General features: G+C 38.0%; 1 long non-coding RNA gene across 3 annotated transcripts in view; it reads left to right on the top strand.

The window, feature by feature from the left end:
- The window catches only part of LOC104972658 (uncharacterized), a 150,898-nt gene that overhangs the window by 26,222 nt on the left and 109,332 nt on the right, over positions 1-15,344 (top strand). The gene's annotated exons all lie outside the window — the stretch shown is intronic.

The following is a 15,344-nucleotide window of genomic DNA, read 5'->3' as shown; positions in this document are numbered from 1 at the left end:
CAGTCAACTGGTACATGGAGTCTTTCCAGCACAGTAGACTATGAAGCCAGGGATTTCTGAGCCTATCCTTGCCAATTGGTGGGCAGTGCCAGGTCATAAGGCTGCTTGCTGGGGAACCTGGGGGAGCCCAAGTGTAGAGTCGCCCTGGCGGTAGGTGGGACTGGGTTTCCACTTAGCTGGTTGCAGGGCTGAGGGTGTCAAGGACTTGAACTGACTGGTGGGCAGTTAAGCTTCTTTCAATAGGCTAGAAGGAGCATTCCCAAATGGTACTTGCCAGCACCAGTGACTTCCTGGTAGAACGATCTCCCCCAGAAGGCTGCCACCAGCATCTGTGTCCCCCCAGGGACTCCCAGTTGCCTCTTGGTTCTCTGGAGGTTCGCCAAGATCAGCAAGTGTGTTTAATGCAGGTTCCTTTCAAATTATTTCATCTGCACCTGGTCTCGCGTGTATAAGAAACCATGTGTGCCTTTTAAGAGCTGAGTGTGTGAGGTACAGTTGCTAAGATCAGGGCCCTTAGGGTTCCATGTTCCAGTGGAAAGCATGCAGAGATACGAGGCAGTTCCTCTCGTTCCCTTGGGACACTGTCGTTCAACCATCATTCCCCTTTGTGTCTGAGGCCACCTTATCCCCCTCGCGTCTAATGCTTCGCAGAATCTCTCTGGCAGGGGAAAAATATTTGTTACAGGAGGAATTTTGGTTGTAGAAACTGCTGGAGGTGCTTTTGTCCCTTTGCTTCCTTCCTGTGATCCAGCTGCAGTTGTGCTCATGGGGCCTTTCTGTGAAGTAGTGCTTGTGGTTGATACTGTGGTTTTGAACATCTCAGCTGAAGAAGTCATGGTAAGTTCTTCCCATTTTCACTTATTTTCCACTGTATACAGTGTTCTGCTTTGACATGTTAGTCCTTATTCTTACATTTAAATTTCTTATTGCCCAAAGAGCGTGTTTTATGGGGGAAAAAACTCTTTGAAGCCAGTTATGCCATGCCTTGCACAAATGTGGTAAAATCTAGAAAAGGTTGTGTGTCACCCCTCTGTTTGTTCTTGAACAGGGGGCAGCGAGGGCACTGGGCACTTCTCACAAACTTTCTAGTGAACAAAAGGTGCCTATTCTTTTTTAAAAAATGAAATAAAACATAAATATTACTCTTCCGTATTCCTTCTGCCTATATTTAGTAATTAATTTATTTTATGATAAAGTTCTAATGAAATGTAAATTGTTTCAGCAAAATTCTGCCTTTCTTTTCATCCCTTTGTGTAAACCTGTTAATAATGAGCCCATCACTAATATCCAGTGTAAAGTTTAACACGGTTTGACAGTAAATAAATGTGATTTTTTTCAAGTTAAAAAAAAAAAAAAAAGAGCTGAGTGTGTGTTTCGTACAGCCCCCAGGCTCTGCTGTTTGTACGCCCTGCTGGACTTCAAAGCCAGATATTCTCGGAGCTCATCTTCCTGGTCTAGCTCCCCAGGCTGGAAAGCCTGATGTGGTCTTGGACCCCTCAGTCCTTGGGGAGAACCTCTGCAGTTATGACTGTACTCCCACTTATGGGTCACCTTTCCTGGAGGTGTGGCTCTTGACTATACTATACCTCTGCACTGCTACCCGTCTCACTGTGGCTCTCGTTTAATATTTGTTGGTGTGGGAAACGTTTTCGGTCAGTGTCGCATTGTTCATCTTGATGGTTGCTCTGTAAATAGCTGTAATTTTGGTATGAGAGTGGGAGGAGGGGAGCTCAAGGTCCTTCCACTCCACTCAGTTGGCCACTCCCCGTTAGTTTTTAGAAATCTGAAACCAAGTGTTGGTCAGGGCTGCATGCCTCCTGGGAGCTCCTGGGAAATAGTCTTTGATTTCCAGTGTCTGGATGCTGCCTGCATTCCTTGGTTCATGGCTCTTTCTTCACATCACTTCACTGTCTTGCTCCCAGAATCCTCTTTCCTACTGTCTTTTGTAACTTTAAATAAGAGGCAATATCAATGGGGAAATAAAAGGAAATTAGTTTTAAACAACAATTTATATCATCTGGAGAGTGTATTCTCAACTGAAAAACTGCCTAAACTTTGGCAAATAGTTTTTAAAAATCATAAAAACAACTTTGCAGGTCTCAACTGATAAACTTTAACAATAACACTATTATTAGTAGAAATAAAGCCATGTTTCTAAAAAAAAAAATCTTACTAAATGTCCTGCTCTTTGATGACTTTATCATCATTCTTTCAAATAATGTTCTTTCTTGCTTGTTTCCAAGTTCAGCAGAATGTGATAATATACAATAGCTGGAATGTCTATTTTCAGTTTGCATTTTCTTTTTTAACATTACCGGGCACATTTACTCTTCTGACATAGAACGAAAAGTTCACAGCATCAATGTGCCATTTGAAATATGTTGAACGACTTGCTGACATAAGGTATGTACGATAATATTTTAATCAGTTTGCTTGCCAACTGGAGACTTTTAGGTAAATGAATCCTATCAGTTTCAATTTAGCAGAGCTCTTTTATAAGGCATGTTAAATTTACTTGAAAGTAATGACCAAATTTTTAAGGAGGATTCAGTGAAAGTTGCACACATTTCTCCCCCAAACAAGTTTTCCTTAGAAAGTTACAAATTAAAATAAAGGCTAAAGATAGTAGTTCCTGAATATCTCTAATAGTTTATAGAAGTTTTATAATATTTCCAAATATGAGGTAAATGAATGTTCCAGAAAATATATTACTGTATATATAACATACAAATAATATACTATATGTATTATAATAGTCAAATGAATAGAAATATGGTTAGCATAGTGATTTTAAAATTTTACAGGTGTTTACTGTTTTAAATTTTATGTGCATTAGATTCAACTGTTTAATCAAAGAGAAAGAAGAAAATAATTCGGCTCTTTATGGCCATGCCAAGATCTCTAGTCATTCAGATTTTTCTATTTCTCCCAGCCTTGTGTTTTCATTGAGTTCCTTCCACAGTCAGCTGTTCAGTGTTTTATTTGTCCCTTGCCTAGATTCCCAAGCTCTTTGCTATTCCAGTAAAATCATGCCAGTCTCCAGCTCTGCATCCTTCCCAAGAGTATGGCACCCTGCAATAACTGGAGGGGCAGGCAGAGATCCCGTCTCTTTCTAAGGCACTTGTCTGGGCAGCTGAGGCAACTGGGCTCCATCTGTAGTTTCTGTCTCGTCTCAGTCTCCTGAGGCAGGCTGCACTGAAGGAGCTTTAATTCTCTGCAGTAATGTGGCATTCTTGGGTTGGGACCCAGTTAGACCTTATGCCCTGGGTCTAGTCTTTCCGTTCTGATCTTACCCATTTTTCTCGAGTCATTTTGGTACCCTGTTAGAAACCTGTGCTCTGTTCTTTATGTCTCACCCAGATTTGTGTCCTATGCCAGATTCCAGTCTGCACTTACTTCCTGCTCTCTGTTGAGAGAATTATATGACATTTTCTCCATTTGTACATCCTCTCACATCTACTTCAATATCAGTGCTAGATTTTTAATGAACCTGTAATCTTTTGGAGGGTTTCTGAAGAATTTGCCCAATAGGATTTCTATCATTTGAATAATTCACCTGTTATCTTCTAAACTAATAAATTTATGATTGCATCTACATGTTATAAGCCAACCATTCTGTTATCAAATTTATATTACATTTTTAGATTATAAACATATTTTTGTTTTGTTCTGAATGAAGTTCAGCCTCTTCTGTGTGACAACCTGTGCATTCGGTCCCCTTGCTGGGTGGTCACTGCCAGACTTGACCTTCCCTGATCACGGCTGTTGCTTCAGGGAGCCTCCAGGTGTCTGAATTATCACATTCTCTCGTAAGGTGACACAAGTATAACCGATCACTGTTTCAGCTTAAAGTAAAGTAAAGTAATGGCTTAGACGGTAAAGCGTCTGCCTACAATGAGGGAGACCCGGGTTCAATCCCTGGGTCAGGAAGATCTCCTGGAGAAGGAAATGGCAACCCACTACAGTAGTCTTGCCTGGAAAATCCCATGGACGGAGAAGCCTGGTAGGTTACAGTCCATGGGGTTGCAAAGAGTCGGACATGATGGCATCTTAAAACATGCACTCATGAATTAATTATTTCTGTTATGTCTTATTTGTATTTACATACACACAAGTGCACATACATAGATGTATATCTGTGTTTATGTGTGTATTATGTTCTAAAGGCTCTGGTATAATTTGTCAAACTTGCATTCTGCCCCTACCCCCACCCCATACAGCCAAACTCTGGAGAAATGTATTTTCTAATGTATGTAGTTCTTAAATATGAAGTACTGATTCAAATGCCATCACTTTTAGAGAAGCCCCACTGAAAATCAAAGCAAAATTTCTTGAATCTAGATTTGACTCCAAATTGTATCACACTGTGCAGACATTTAGAAAATCTATTTTGTGTTCATGTAATTATAAAAGTAAATTGTCATTATTGTAAAATTGTTAACCAAGGCATAAATTTCAGTTTCCCTTACTTTTAGGAAATGGCTCAGTCTTCTAATACTTTTCATTTATATAGTTCAATAAATCTGCTAAACTTTCTATCTTTGTGGACATTTTTAAATTAAATTTGTTTGCACACTTTCCTATATATAAAATACAGATATATTCAGTAGGTGTTATATTCATTAGTAAAAGTTTTAAGTTTTCTTGTTCAAAAAGTATGAAATGAAAAAAAAATTGTTAAAGTAAAATACTACTCGTCTTAATTACTAAAATGAATTCAAGCAAGTGTCCCCCCAAATTATTGATGTTAGTGACAAAAATGACTTATTCAGTAATGAGGCTTAATGTGTTACTCATAACAGATTAACATTGATTCTTTTTTCTTTTGTGGAATATTAATAAACATATTAGCAGAAACTAGCATCTTTTACTTTATAAAATTATATTAGTCACAGGCCTCTATTTAGAAACTAGTTTACACATAAGCTAGTAAAATTGTGCAATGTTTAATTTTGTATATTAGCTTAAGTTATAAATGGATAAAAATTATAATTTGTGGTAAAAGGAACATTTTCAAGTACAGGGTTAAAGATGTTCTCCACATATTCATTATACAAATATTAAAATTGCTCTGTGAGTTATCCAGTATACATTTGGAAGATTAATTGACAGTTTAAGAGAAAATTTAATAAAAGAAGAATAGAACAGTGGTATTAGTTTATTCAAAAATGGTATTAGTTTATTCAAAAATATTTACTTATTGGTTGCTGTTGACCATGAACTGAGGTCATAACCACAAACAAAGCAAATGCATTATAAGCTTATGGTTTAGTGGGAACATCAAATAATTATAAAAATAAATATCCATTTATAGACTGTACTACATACTTGAAAGATAAGTTACAAATGTCATGAAAGTTGTAAGGCATTCAGTTAATTTAGAATGGGGTTGGTTTTAGAGATATAGGAAGATTAGAAGACTCTTATTACCACAGCTGCTTTCATAAAAATCTTTCAGGATTAACTCAGTAATACATTTATATTTTATAATATCATAATTTTATATTTGTATTTTGCATATAATAATATTTTTATTTTTCCATTACAAAATAAACATTCTCAAATTGGAATCAGAAATATATGTGTGTGCATGTATATATACATGCACTGCTGCTGCTGCTGCTAAGTCGCTTCAGTCATGTCCGACTCTGTGCGACCCCATAGATGGCAGCCTACCAGGCTCCCCCGTCCCTGGGATTCTCCAGGCAATAACATTGGAGTGGGTTGCCATTTCCTTCTCCAATATACATGCACACACACACACACACACACACACATATATATATATATATATATAAATATAAATATATATATATATATATGCCTCATAAAACATGATAATCAGTATTGTAGAATGGTCATCCTTCAACCTAGTTCAGGTTTTTCTAATGAGATGCTATTTAAGGTAATTCTGTCTGGTGCTATGTGCAAATTTGAACTAATTTGTGAAATTATTAACTGAAATTCATGTAAAAGTGACTTCTTCTTAACATTGTATTTTGACATACTGGGTCCTCATGATACTAGTGGAGGATTTGGAATCAGAGCAAGGAGGTAGCAAATGTAGGAAATGGCCACAGAAGTAGGAAAAGCCATGCAACTTGTAAGGAGAGTGGATCAATAATGTTTAAATACTCTCCTCATAGTGAAGTGCTAACACTTTTATGGGATATTAGTGAAGCAGTGGCAGTGAAAAAAAAGGAATGGAGCAAAGATGAAAATGACAATAGGCAATATTTATTGATATTTAACATGTGTAAAGAATTGTGTTTCATGCTTTATATTCTTTATTTATGCTTTATATTCTTTATTTATATCCTCATAAGGTTATTACTCTTATTTTTAGTCCATCAAGGAGAAAAGCACTAAGATTTAGAAAGTTTGAGTAACTTTCCAAAGTTGATTTAGATAGTTAGTGGATCTGGAGGGTGAAAAACTTGTCCTTCCAAATGATACTCATCTCCTACTCTCAATCCCTGGAATTTTTGAATGCTACGTTAAATGGCAAAAGGGAGGGTCTTTGCAGATATTTGAAGTAAAGGACATTGATGTGGGAAGATATCCTCGGTTGTCCACATGCATCCTTATAAGAGGAAGGCAGAATGGCATTTTACACACTGGCACATGGAGGAGAGTGTCATGGGACCACAGAAGCAGAGACTGAAAGAGGTATGGTCACAGAGAATGCTGGCAGCCCCTGGAAGCTGGAAAGTGCAAAAAGCAGGTTCTCCCCTGGAACCTTCCCAGGGAGCACAGCCTTGCTGACACCTTGGTTTTGGTTCAGTGACACTAATGGTAGATTACTAGTCTTCAGAGCTGAAAGAGGAAAACATTCTATTGTTTTTAGCTTCCAGGGTTGTGGTAATTTGTTATGCCAGATATGGAAAACTAATAGAGTTATGAATCAACCAGGTATGTCTATCTCCAGAAATAAGCTTTAAGCCATATGCCAGATCATACATGTAAAGTATAACCATAAAAATTATTGGTATTTTTTAGCACCACAAACTGGAAGAAAAAAGAAAAAAAAACTTCAGTAAAAGGGATGTGTGTATACATGTATGTCATATATGTATATGATCATTTATGAAGTTTAAAAGTCTTAAAAATAATATCTTAATTTTACAGTTTATACACACACACACACACCTGTTCACAAGTATTGTTTGGCTAATTCAAAGTACAGGAAATGTTTGTACAGTGCTGTACCATACTTTTATTATACTATATTCTTAGAGATAGTTAAATTTTATTGATAATTAAAACTAGTTTTGAGTGTTCATCATTCCCTAAAGATACACTGCTGCTGCTAAGTCACTTCAGTCGTGTCTGACTCTGTGTTACCCCATAGACGGCAGCCCACCAGGATCCCCCGTCCCTGGGATTCTTCAGGCAAGAACACTGGAGTGGGTTGCCATTTCCTTCTCCAATGCGTGAAAGTGAAAAGTGAAAGTGAAGCTGCTCAGTCGTGTCCGACTCTTAGTGACCCCATGGACTGCTGCCTACCAGGCTTCTCTGTCCATGGATTTTCCAGGCAAGGGTACTGGATTGGGTTGCCATTTCCTTCTCCAATGCATGAAAGTGAAAGGGAAAGGGAAGTCGTTCAGTCGTGTTCAACTCTTTGCGGCCCCATGGACTGCAGCCCACCAGGCTCCTCCGTCCATGGGATTTTCCAGGCAAGAATACTGGAGTGGGGTGCCATAGCCTTCTCCAATGAATGAGTCTACCTATTTGTAAAAATATAACTGATGAAAACAGTGCAATCACCAGGTTATCACACTGTGAGAGTTCAGTTGTCAAGAGGGAGCAACTCAAAGGACATCACACAATCTATAAACCAGCTAGAAGGGGCCATCCAGACTTTTCCCTGCTGAACCCTTTCTAAAGATACACACTTTCCTCCAAATTTGCATTTGTATTGCTGAAATTTTGAAATTATTTTACTCTTCTCATTTTCATTCTTTCACGGTCTTTTAAAAGATTAGTTAACATGATAACTGGGTTATACTTTCATTCATTTTCTATGGCTTACATCCATTTTCTATCATTCACTTCATTATCGTTGAATGCCCTGCCCCCAGCTGTAACCATTTTAGGTGAATCCTGCACTCATCTTTTCTGAAACATATTATGTGTTTGTGCAGTTCTGAGCTCAATTTATCCTTTGTGTCTTTTAACAATTTTTGTGTGTGCTTAAGTAGCTTCAGTCGTATCCAACTCTTTGCAACCCTATGGACTGTAGCTGGCCAGGCTCTACTGTCCATGGGATTCTCCAGGCAAGAATACAGAGTAGATTGCCATTTCCTTTTTCAGGGGATCTTCCTGACCCAGGGATTGAACCCATGCCTTTTTCTCATGTGTCCTGCATTGGCAGGCAGATTCTTTACCATGAGCACCACCTTAGCCTAACCTAATGGATTCTCTCCTATGTTTTTACCTTCCAAACTGATATATATATCCAAACTGATATATATATATATATATATATATATATATATATATATTCATATATATATATATAAATAAAAGTACTGAAGAGGAAGGGCAAAGCAGTCTGCTCCAGTATTCTTGCCTGGAGAATCCCTTGGACAGAGGAGCCTGGTGAGCTAAAGTCCATAGGGTGGCTGAGTCGGACATGACTGAAATTACTGAGCATGCACGCAAAGGTACTGAAAGCTTAACAAACAAACAAACAAAAAAAACTAGGACAAAATGGAACTTCCTTTTTATATTGGGCTTTTTCTATTTTAGAAATTTTTCAGTTCAGTTCAGTCACTCAGTTGTGTCCGACTCTTTGCGACCCCATGGACTGCAGCACACCAGGCTTCCCTGTCCATTACCAACTCCCAGAGCTTGCTTTAACTCATGTCCATCGAGTCAATGATGCCATCCGAACACCTCATTTAGGTATGTCCAAAACACTTTAAGTAAAGTTACTTTAGGTAAAGGCAGTGTATTGAATTAAATATATTGCCAGAAGGCTTAGAAGGAAAAGAATCTGCCTGTAATGCAGGGGACTCTGGTTTGATCTCTGGGTTGGGAAGTTCCCTTAAAGAAGGGAATGGCAACCCACTCCAGTAGTCTTGCCTGGAGAATCCTATGAACAGAGGAGCCTGGCTGGCTACAGTCCATGGGGTTGCAAAGAGTAAGACATGACTGAATGACTAACACTTTTTTCACTTTTCATCTTAGGAAAAAGCAGTGTATTGAATTAAACATATCACCAATAATTTTAAGCAAATGTGGCAATTTTGCATGTTATTTTTCTTAAAGTAAGTTTTGACCATTCATGGTCTCATAATTGCGAGAAATGTATGCTCCAATATAATTCTCTTTGGGAATTGTGTTAGCCAAGTAAAATGATGAGAACTGTAATAATGTAGAGAGGTTGGTAATGTCATAAAATTACTTAGAATTAATTTTCATGGAAAAATAGCGTTGCTTAAACTGTTGAGATTGGTGAGCACTATCTAGTTTATGTATAATTTCTTTCTTCAGGGACTTTCTATAGTGCTGTCATATTTTCTTAAAGGTGTCTTCGTAGATAAGCTCTGATTTACAGATAGTGTACATACCATTATGTCACATACATTATGTGATGTTATATTAGACATTGGTCACTGGGAATTTATTGGTGGTTTCTTTTGTCTACATTTATTATGATCCAGATCTTTTTAAAATGCTACCTTAATTTTTTCCAAATGTATTTGTGATCCCTAAATAGATATGACAGTACGTCTCACAATAATATTACTTACAAGTTTGTTCAGTACTGTAATTTTCGTATCAAACACTGAAATTTTCATATAAAGCTGAAATTTCTTGAAAGTAAATGTTTATTCCTAAAGTATGGACATTTTTTCCTTATCTAGTTTTAGAAATACCTACATATTTCTAGTAGAGACTTGGTTTAGTATATGCGTGTGTGCATGCTCAGTTGCTTAGTCTTGTCTGATTCTTTGTGACCACATGGACTGTATGTAGCTCCTCAGGCTCCTCTGTCCATGGAATTCTCCAGGCAAGAATCCTGGAGTTGGTAGCCATTCCCTTCTCCGAGGGATCTTCCAACCCAGGGATCAAACCCATGTCTCCTGTGTCTCATTCACTGGCAGGCAGATTCTTTGCCCCAAACCACCTGGGGAGCTCAGTTTAATATATAGGAAGGTTTTTAAATTAATTTTCAACTGTGGGTGTTGGAGAAGACTCTTGAGAGTCCCTTGGGCTGCAAGGAGATCCACCCAGTCAATCCTAAAGGAAATCAATCCTGAATATTCATTAGAAGGACTGATGCTGAAGCTTCAATATTTTGGTCACCTGATGCGAAGAACTGACTCATTGGAAAGGACGCTGATGCTGGGAAAGATTGAAGGCAGGTGGAGCTGGGGATGGCAGAGGATGAGATGGTTGGATGGCATCACCAACTCAATGGATGTGAGTTTGAGCAAGCTCCAGGAGTTGGTAATGGACAGGGAGGCCTGGCGTGCTGCAGTCCATGGGGTTGTGAATAGTAGAACATGATTGAACTGAACTGAACAGCAAAGGATGAAGAAACAAGAACAAGTACATGAAGAATTTCCTCCTTCTCACTGGTGAATGGTAAACTCTTACCCGTATTTGTAGCAGATTGCAGTTTTCAGAGATGACCACATATCACTTCTCTCATGCTGTTCTTACAAAGTGATTGACACTCTTCCACCCAGGATGGGATTTGTGTTCCCTCCTCTGGAATCTGGTTATTGGGATGGGGTCTGTGTGAATCCATAGAAAATGGTGAAAGCAAATTCTGTGTGATTTTAATGCTAGGTCTTAAAAACTTTAAGGCTTTTGTCTGGCTTTCTCTCTGTCACATTACCATGGTGTCACATTAGCCATGGCACCCAGTCACTGTGCTGGGGGAAGCCTGGACCAGGCTGTCAGGAGACCACATGGATCGGCACTGTGAATAAAAACTGAGGCTCTTATATGACAGGTAGTATCTATCACCGCATTTGTCAGTAAACTATTCTTTCAAAGATTCTAGGCCCCAGTCTCTGGTGTTTCACACCCGAGGCCACTAAGTGTGGAACAGAGGCAAGCTGTCACTTCTGTTCCCTGTCTGAAATACTGACCTCAGGATCAATGGCTGTTTTGTGCTAGTGATTTATATAGTAATATACTATAGAGCATTGGATGACTGGAGTAATATTTAATATTTTTAAAGAAGTGGGTGTATCATAGAATAAGATACATAATAGATCAGAATTTTTTTTTTTTTTTTTTTGCTGTTCATGAGATTTGGCCATAAAATTAACTTATATCTATATAGTTGACTTTGCTTCCCTGGTGACTCAGTGGTAAAGAAGCTGCCTGCCAGTCAGGAGATGTATATTTGATCCCTGGATTCTGATGATCCCCTGGAGAAGGAAATGATAACCCACTCCAGTATTCTTGCCTGGAGAATCCCATGGACAGAGGAGCCTGGCATGCTACAGTCCATGGGGTCGCAGAGTCAGACATGACTTAGTGACTGAACAACAATAATTAGGCTTTATCTCACTGAATAGAATAAACCATTTAATTCAGTTTTATTGTTAGCATTTCTAAATGGCTCTTAGTAGTTGAGTTATCAGTGAGAAACCAGGTAGTAGAGTTTGCCCATCCCTGATCACATGAGCTGATAAGAGGGACCACAGTTAAGGGTCTTAGCCCTTGTTTGGTTATCTTTGCTTGGGTTGGCAGTTTCTTCCTTTTTCAGTGTTTTACCAAGATCACCAATCCCCTCTGATTATGATTAGTTGGAGTCATGGTAGTAAAGTCACAGTTCAGGACCCTGAAATCCTGACTTTCCAGGAAGAGGGTGGCTGCTTTGTGAAAGCAAATTCCCTGTAATTGGAAAGAGGGAAGATAGAAATGGGAAGTTGAGCCTGTTTTGTTCTTTAGACTTATTTTGGTTTTAATGTTCCTCTAGTGGGAAAGTGAAAATATGCACAAACTAGTTCAAATACTTGAAGCCCTAGAGAAGCCATCTTTCTTTTCCTATTAATAGTTTTGTGATTCAAGGCCATTTATTTCACATATCTGAACATGCTTATTTATTTCATGTGGTTAGTAAACCAATCGTACAGAGATGTTATTGATTAATAAATGAGATTGTAAATGTAAAGTATCTAAGACAGTACAAAACTAGAATATATACACATGTGTGTACACACACACGTCTATGTGTGTGTATATATGTATATATAAGTGTGTGTGATTGAATGAGCTAGCTGCAAATAATAACACAAGGTGCACTCATTCCCTCTTCTCTGCATCTTTGCCTTTCTTTGGGAGATCTCATCTAGTCCTTCAGGTTTCATCTATATGGTAAATTTATACTTGTATCCCAGAATTATTAGACAAAAGCAAGAGAGTGTGCTAGAAACAGTGATGATATATCTTAGCTGAATACAAAAAGAGGGTGAAGAGAAAGAAGCTTGGACATAAAAATGATAGAGGATTCCATTGTCTTGCAAATAGGGCTTTGGAAAAACAAAATTCTGCGCATGAAAAGTATTGTAAGTTACTTAGGAACAGCAGTTTTAAAGGGCAAGTCAGTGGATTTGTATTGGAAAAGAGAAGCATTATGGTAGGGTAGGAAGGGAAAACAAAGCACCATAAACAGAAGAATGCAATGGGGAAAATTCTTGGCAAGGAAAAATGGTGCTGAAGTCAATAGAGATGTGAAGCCTGGTGAATTTGGTGCTGTCATCACCTGGAGCCTGGTGAGTATTCATGACTCAACAGTGCGCAGACAAGGCCTATGGTCTGGGGACAGTTCTCTAGTATGGGTTGGTGTTCCTCATCACTCTGGTTACAGTGGTGGGTACTCATAGCCTCAGTCGGCAGCCAGAGTCGGAGCACAAGAGTTTTGTGGCTTGGCACAGGGAGTTCAGGCTCTAGGAGGCAGCAGCTGTGTTGTGTGCCACATGTGAATGAGTGACAGAGTACCATGGTTGTGCTTGAGAAGATTCATTGTTAGAACCATTTAGGAAGATAGCTTGCATGTATAGTTTGTTTTGCAGATGGAATAACACCTACCCTTTAAAGTTTGATTTCTGGTAGAACTGCAGCACAGTCGTGGAAGATGGCAGAGTTTAACCTCACACTCATGAACATAAGTGGCTCCATCTTCCTATTATAGAGAGTGTGGAAAAAGGGAACAAATGACATTGTAGTTTGAAAATTGGGTAGCTTACATCTGGTCATACCTACAAACAGTGGGTGGTGAGATGGGAGCAAAAAAGATGGAGAAACTCAGGATGACATTGAAGTGGAGCTTCAGATCTAACAGGAGAGGGTGAGTCAAGACCTTTAAATTATTGTCACTTCAAAAAAAACACCTTAGGCTAATTTGGAGCAGAAGTATGGGTAATATCAACAAATATTTGTTTCTAATTTATTCTTAAGATTTACAACCCATCCTGCAGTTTCTGTTTATGTATTTTTTTATGCTTGTTTCTTGCTTTTCTGTAATCATTTTTTTCTCATTAATCTGTGTCTACAGTAGAAGATAAAACATTTTCCTTTTGCAATGAATGTTAGTTTTCTATTTATTAAAAGCTTTCTTGAGATTCTCCCATTCTAATTATGTAGCCAATTTGCATGTTAATCTTCTTCCTTTTAATTATTCATAGCTAATATTTGAGGTTCTTTTAAATTATTTGCAAACAATTCTACATTGTTTGTGTGTGTATGTTTCCTATAGAGTGGTAATTTCTCAACTCTGGCTATAGGTTGTGGGAATATCTGTGAGTAGTATTTAACCTCATCCTCAGAAATATGATTTATTTAGGAGATCTAATTTCTGACAGTCTTGAAATCTCCACTAAGTGGTTTTAATATCATTTTAATGCACAGTGATGAGAATCATGGAATTAGATTCTTCTTATTTCTCAGTTTTACAGGCCCCCTAAGTGATTTAAATACAGCTTTAATGTTCAGATAGGGATAAGAATCATTCAATTAGAATATTTGATTGGAAATTAGACATTATCTTAGACACTACACTTTTTATACAGATGAAAATTTCTGCAGTGGAATTTAGCCAGCACTCTTGCAAGTTTCACTGAAGGAGGTGTTGTGAGGATACCAATATCTGACCATGCTTGTCACATGGTCACAGCATTTCATGTATAAACCACTTAGCAACAGCGTGTCAGAGCTTCATATGGCCTCTAACATCCTAAAAATTCTTTTCTGCATTAGGCAATCCATCTATGTATTTTGAGTGATGAGTCATAGGCAGCTTCTTCTTGAGCTCTTTCATCACTAAATACAGGTTCTTGTCTCAGTAAGAATTCCTGGGATTAAAATGAATCTCGTGCATTCAGGCACATGGTAGGGCTGATGAAAATCTTGGCTGTTTTGTTTATATGTAGTTATTGAAATGATCTTTGTATATAAATAGTCACAGGTGGCCACATTTATTGTGCATAAACATCTGGAGCAGTTGCAAGGAAAATTTCACTTATAATTTGACTTATTTCTGCATTTATTTAATACACCATCTGTTGATGGATAACATTAATAGATTTTCCCTCATAATGTGGTTTGAGAATAATGAAATCTGTTTACTATTCCCAGCAAAGGCCATCCTGAACATTTGAATATTGTTGCTTTTGATTTATATCTTTTAGAAAGTTACAATATCTTTTCATTCATTCAGGGTTATAATTCCTGTTTGTTTTGTTACTGCTTCATTTCTCCCTTTAATGATTGCTTGCTTAAATTACTTATTCTCTCAATACTCACTATACAGATAGAGCCATGCAAGGTGCTACGAAGCATTTCTCTGATAGCTCAAAGACGTCAGGTCTATTCTGCCAGTACAATGTTTGCAAACTCCAGGCTGACTCTCCCAGACTGGCAAAGTGCCAGATGCAGATTTATTCACTGTGGAAAGGAGGGATTTGTGTTCATGACAGCCTGTGTGCCTTGAGTTGATGTCCAGATACAAAAGTTGTGGCTAATTAACTGAGATATAGTTGATACACAAGGGAAGTTGTATGAAGGAAAGAGTACCTATTTTCACTGTTTTGTAGTCAGATAAACATAAAGACGAATTCTGTTGCTAGCTTTAATATGCTGAATGGCAGTAGACTTGGCATTAATTCTTCCTAAACCTAAATGGTAGAGTTGTTTTGAGGATTAAATCTAGCAGTTTATTGAAATTTTCCAGTAGAATGCTCAGTAATAACAACTGATGTTAGAAATATCTCTTGGTGGTGTTATTGGTATTAAAGGATAATCTAGGTATGTTTTTCCATTGGATGTTTCTGCTCAAGTAAATATCCTGTCCTCAGACTTGGTGAACTGAGCTGAAT

This window comes from Bos taurus, chromosome 6, assembly GCF_002263795.3.
Source record: "Bos taurus isolate L1 Dominette 01449 registration number 42190680 breed Hereford chromosome 6, ARS-UCD2.0, whole genome shotgun sequence".
In the NCBI taxonomy this organism is placed as follows: Eukaryota; Metazoa; Chordata; class Mammalia; order Artiodactyla; family Bovidae; genus Bos; species Bos taurus.
This window is presented reverse-complemented; position numbering and strand designations above follow the sequence as displayed.